The sequence below is a fragment of the Homalodisca vitripennis genome, unplaced genomic scaffold (assembly GCF_021130785.1).
Source record: "Homalodisca vitripennis isolate AUS2020 unplaced genomic scaffold, UT_GWSS_2.1 ScUCBcl_3022;HRSCAF=8264, whole genome shotgun sequence".
Lineage (NCBI taxonomy): Eukaryota > Metazoa > Arthropoda > Insecta > Hemiptera > Cicadellidae > Homalodisca > Homalodisca vitripennis.
Genome location: NW_025779129.1, coordinates 45,968 through 52,138, shown reverse-complemented (window position 1 = coordinate 52,138; position 6,171 = coordinate 45,968).

Genomic DNA, 6,171 nt, shown 5'->3' with positions numbered 1-6,171 from the left:
AGGTCTGGCACTGCTGGAAAGTCTCACTGCTGAACAACTGCTGCAGCGTTATATCTCTTTACGATCTGATGCTCTGCGTGCTGTTCTGTCTAGTCATCAAACTCTGGACAGTGATGCCATCAAACAGCGACTCTGTCATAGTTACACTCTTCTCATTCATTCTATTACTGCCATATCAGGACTGCTTTGTAGGTAAAGTACTTACCTTCCTTTCTTGTGTGATATTTTGGATCCATATGTTAAAAGAAAAAGCTATATGACAGCTTAAATAAAAATATATTTTTAGATACATGTGTTTTTATTCATCAGTTCTTTATCAAACAGCTTAAACAGTGATTTAATTGTGATGATAATTTTTGTAAATTTTGCACTAATACTGTACATATCAACATTTTGTTCAGTTTAATTAGTGATTTTCTGTGTAATGCACAGTGAAAACTTGTTATTTGATTCATACACAATTTCTTTACACACTTTTTATTTCTAAACTGTGTAAATTTCTAAATGTTTGTAAATAAAAGGAGGTACGGCTAAAGTGTCTTTTAATATTGTTTTGTCAAAATATATCCCTAATGTTGGAAAAATGAACAAAATTTTATTAGACAGGAACTCAATTCAAAATCAGATATATGACGCCAAAAATTAATTAATAAAAATATTACAACTATAGTCCGGTCAATTTAGCCCAAAAATAGGGATATAACCTTGCATTAATTCCAGAAAGCTGGAAATTTGCATAGATGTTAGGGACATCATTGTTATGAAATTGTGAAAAGTCCCCATCGATCCCATGTCTACATAATTTTTATTCAAGGTCAAATTTCGTAAAAATGGGTTTTTTAAACTTTTTAGCGAAACGGTTAGTTTTATGACGAAATATGTCAAACAAAAATTGTAGACCATGCAATTATCTACAAAATTCTTACGCTTTTTTTCAAAACACTAACCATTTTTTAGAAAAAGCAGTTACAAAATTTTCTTACGCTGTATTGTCTATAATATGTACAAGCCACCTATGAAGTAGGGTACCTAGCATGTTTGTTTTTAATGTAGTTTTCCCGGTAGGCCTATTTCACAGTATATTCCAGTAAAAATTTAATGAATGTTTGGTTATTCTTCTTCTTTTCAGTCGTTGCACTCTTGTCAGAGTAGTCGTTGTCGATCAAGTACAGATAGAGTGACAAGTTCCGTTTATACTTGGTTGTAAAAAAATTTTACTCATCATCATCGTCGTCATTAATTATTTCTTCTTCTTCTTCCTGTTTTCTGGTGCAGGTGGAAGAAGTGTGTAACTGTCTCTACTTTACAGGGAGTTATGAAACTTATTAAAGTAGCGAATAGGGTATAGGCTTGATTTATCAGGATAAGCTGAGCAGAAGTTAACTACATCTGTTCTTCTTACCCTCTTTTGAACACACTTAGCATCACTTTTTTCATTTCTTGCATAGTTTTCCAGCCTCAGAATAACATACAATTGCGCAATTGAGGACAAAGAACAAAAACCTGTGGTATCTGGCAATGGTAGATAGATGTATAAATAAGATGACACATGCAGCAACAACTACCTCCATCCTTGGCTAAGCTCACACTGACGCAATGTAGTTTGGTTCGTCTGAACTTGATAGTTGTCGGTGTACACCACAACTAATGATGCCGCATAAAGGTGATAGGAGCACTCAATGCGTTAAGATTGTGCTGCAAAGGTTTTTGGCTTAGTTAGACTTGTCTAGATGATGAGAAAATGTACTATTGTCTAGGAGCATACAGATTACAGATTAGCTTACAGAGCTTACAGATTACATAGTGTAAACTCACTTCACTGAAAACTCAGCATTTTCATTCTCACTACTACTCCTAACATTGCTGACTATAGAGAGTATAAAAGAGGGGCTGACAATTCTTCATTCCAGTAAATAGACAGGCACATACTAAGGTAAGCCCTTATTTCATGTCTAACTTAAAAACTGGATATCTCAAAGCCAGTGTACATCCAACATGACGTGTTTAATTTTTGGTTGATTCACAGTCTATCGTCATTGTGTTTATTTAGTTTTAATTGCAGGGACTAAACAGTAATATAGTTTTAAGGGATCTTTAGACTAATAATGTACTAATTATTGTATTTTTAACTAGATAAATGTTAAATGTTTTATATTCTACTCTAATTGTGCAGGTGAGGTCGTCATAATGATGTATTTGTTAAAGGTGGGTGCTGAGACCAAGAAATGGTCTATTGTGGGAAGACTTGGCTAGACATGTTGGTCCACAATTCACCCCCACTCTAACATCTTCTTGAAAAAGAAAATGAAGATATGCCAACATCTTTCTTACCATCTGCTATCAAACAATTTAGGTTACAGTTTAGGCTGCATTAAGTAGACAATAGTAACATAATAATAAGTTTTCCTCCATTGCATATAGATTTTTAAAAATTCCTTAACCTTTTGTATGCTGTAAAGAAATCACTTAATACTTCCGCAACACTGAATAAAAAAATATTAATTATTTATACTTATCAAAAATTATAAATAAAAAAAATGTTGGTTGTAAAAATTAATAAATATTGTATGTTCTTTTAAACATTTTGATTTATATTGACTACATGTATATATATATATATATATATATATATATATATATATATATATATACACACAGTAATAGAACTAAGCAAAAATGATTGATTTTTAACTATGTAATTATAACTACACAAACTTACAATTATTATAGTGGGCATATTAGTAACTATACTTGTAATGATTTTCCTCTTGAGAGAGGAATCAAGATGGCCTCTAAATGTTGGTTCTGTTCTAAAGTAGTAAATAATAAGACTGGAGGTATTCAATGTGAGAATAAATGCAATAGATCATTATAATTTTGAGTGTGCTGGGAAATCAAAACATGATTACAAGTTTACCAGTGATGAAAAATCAAATTTTAGTTGTAAAACGTGTAGCAACATTCTCGGACACACAAGTGTAATAAATTACTGGCATTGAAATAGAAAGTGATACGTGTTGTCCAGTGTTTTACACTTATAAAAATATTAACTAATCAATTACTTGAATTGTCATCAACCAAAATGAAATGAGGAAGTAATTAACTTTACCCCAAAATGAGAATTTGAGGTTAGCTGGAATATTGACAAACCAAGCAGAAGCTATTGATGATAAATTATGTTTTAAAATTTTTTTCTGTCGTGTTAATATTTTACAATGTTTATAATCAATAAAAAATTATGGTATAACTTTATTGTGTACAAAATATATACTATTGATGCCATTTCAGTAAAACCTGAATTGAAATTTTGCTCTATTATGTAAAGGTTTTGATGACAAAGAGTATCTTCTGACTTCTTTGTAATTGTTTATTTCAATATTGTTATAATCATAAGAAATTTTACATTATATTAGTAACAAATATATAAGACAAAATGCAATACGTAAGTAATAAAAAATGATAAATGTTGTAGAGTTTGTCAGCTGTTAATATGGGTTATTATAAAAATAGGTGATTTCTAAAATCCTCATACACCACAAATTTTGTATACCCCAGCTGTATCTTATTCATTTTTATAACATTTTATAGAGAATTGTGAATATAAGTAAAGAATATTAGGTATAAGTGTTAGAAATTAGTAGCAATATAAATTAACCCCAAGAAACGAAACTATTCATGTTTCAGGCCTGTACTAGACTGGTCTCTGGAGCCGCTGCCAGAAGGTCAGGTACACAAGGCTATCACAACGTGGCCTGGTGTGGGTGAGGAGTTTTGTCAAGGAGCAGGGAGGACACCTACTACAGCGTCTCTCCTCCCTGCGTAGTCTTCAGGGCCTTCGGGATCCTCCTGCAGTGAGTAGTCCAGCTTTAAGTGTGGATACTAGCCATTGTTTACAAATATACAAACTATTATCTCCTTTCTTCTTGATGTGCCAAACACAGAATCATAAGATTAAAGAAATAAGTAATAAAATACATGTTCATAAAACTCCAATATCAAATATAGCAGCATAAAAATTTGTATATCGAAACATATATATATATATATATTAAACCAAGCAAACAAAACACAGTGCACAATACAGACACATATGAGGCATATCCAGCAAGAAAATTTACTGAGGCTCTCATGGACGGAGGGATTTTTTTGACATGTTGGACTACATGCCCTGTGGCCTGATTTCCTCCCCTAGACCGGTTCAAGGGCAGTACATTGAGAACTGTCAATGCTGCAGTACGTTTCATGAAAATGTCAATCCTATCTCCCACCAAGTGCGAAATATGCAGCATCATCCATTATCCTGTTTGGAACGAAAAACTCTGATTGAGGTGTATAATGATGTAAAAAATTGCATATAGTAATAAAGCTATGAATGATACAAGTGGTGTTATGAGTTCAAGAACAGGTGTACGTTTGTGCATGATAATCAGAGGAGTGAAAGACCTTCAATTGTGATCGATGAAATTCTGAAAAAAGCTGAATATGCAATTCTGGAGGGAACTGACTCGATATGGACCCGCACGCGACCTAACAGCCAAACGCCTCACAGGGAGGAAGATCTGCAAGAGGCCAAGTTGTGGGGGACCAAGCAGACAATCATTTTCATCCAAGGTTAAAATTTGGATTTGCTACAATTTTTGACAAGATAACAGTGAAAAAACTGAAATCATACAACTTTGATGTTTTGGATCATTCTATATACAATAAGCAAAATAAATTAAAATTGTTTTAAAAAGATCAGTGAATCTCAAGAGATCCTTTAAAATGAGGTATGGCTCAACATTTGAAAATTTTTCAAAATCACCCCTACCCCTCCCCCCAGAAGTAGGGGGTATTTTTGGGTGTTCAAATATATTTTCCAAATTTCTTTGGCAGTCGATATATGGGGGGACTTTGTTAAAAGAAAGAACGTAGGCTTCTTGGTACAGCTGCTATACATCGTGGTTAAGTGGTCTGCCACACCTTTTATTAAGTACACCTTGCTAGCTTGGTTGTTTGTATCAGGCCTGTATTCAAATTGAGGCACTGCTGCAACCTAATGACAAAGTGGTCGTGAGACATGAATTTCAGAAACACAGTTCTTGAGGTAGCCGATTGATGTTCATCAGCTATAAAATTATGAAAACATACTTAACTCCTTTATAGTTAAGGTTCTACCACCCTCTATACTCTTCTTCTTCTTCTTCTTCTAAGAGGCGGCCTATTGCCATGCACTTAAGCTTTAAGGGCCTTTTGGGAACCGGGAAGTATACCATGAGGGTAAGCAGTTTATGGTTTCAGCAACTACACAAACCCGCCGAAAACCGATCAGGTCCTCCCAGAGAAATTCATATCTTTGTCTAGACTATCCTTGATATTGCAGGATAATCAAAGAGCAGGTGTTCAGCAGTTTCCTCTTGCTCGTCACACTGATTAAATCCCCGGAGAATGCCGACTTTGTGAAGATGCTTCCTCGGGTGACCATGTTCCCTGATCGGGACCCATAACCCGAGAAGACATTGATCTACTTAAGGAGAGAAGGTCAGATTGCAACCTGCAGGGAGGCGACTCTAGGATCATTTGCTCATTCTCAGACCTGAATGCAGTCTCCACCTTCTCTCATGTTCATTGTGAACTCAATTCGCGTGAGCCCAAAATTGATTCACATCTATAAATTACCAGAGATTGGTTGAGACCCCATCATATTGGACGCTGAGCCCAAGTTTGCCAGGGCATCAGCTCTTGTTTCCCCTGACCAGGAACCCAACAAACAGTCACATGGTTGATTCTGCCTGGAGAAGAAACGACTTGATAGCAATCGGCAGACATGTTTGGAGTTAAACACACAAGAGTCCAAGGCCTTTAATGCTGCCTGGCTGTCTCTGAAAATGCTAATCGTCTTTCTTTATATCGCAGACAAAGATTCTTATGAGCATATTCAATAATGGCTGCTTGAAAAAACTGTGGGATAAGGACTCATAGGGACCACCAGTCCCTTACATGGCCTAACTCCCAGTGCCTTTGATACATTTTGTTTTAGAGTCACTCATAATCCACTCAAGCTCCACTGGTGAAAGAGGTTTCCTTTCCCTCCGACCAAGACCTCCCTAGAAGGTATAAACAATCCTGAAGGATTTGTTGAAAGAAAATCTTGATGCATCTGATCAGAGATTATGTGCAGAGCATTCGCTT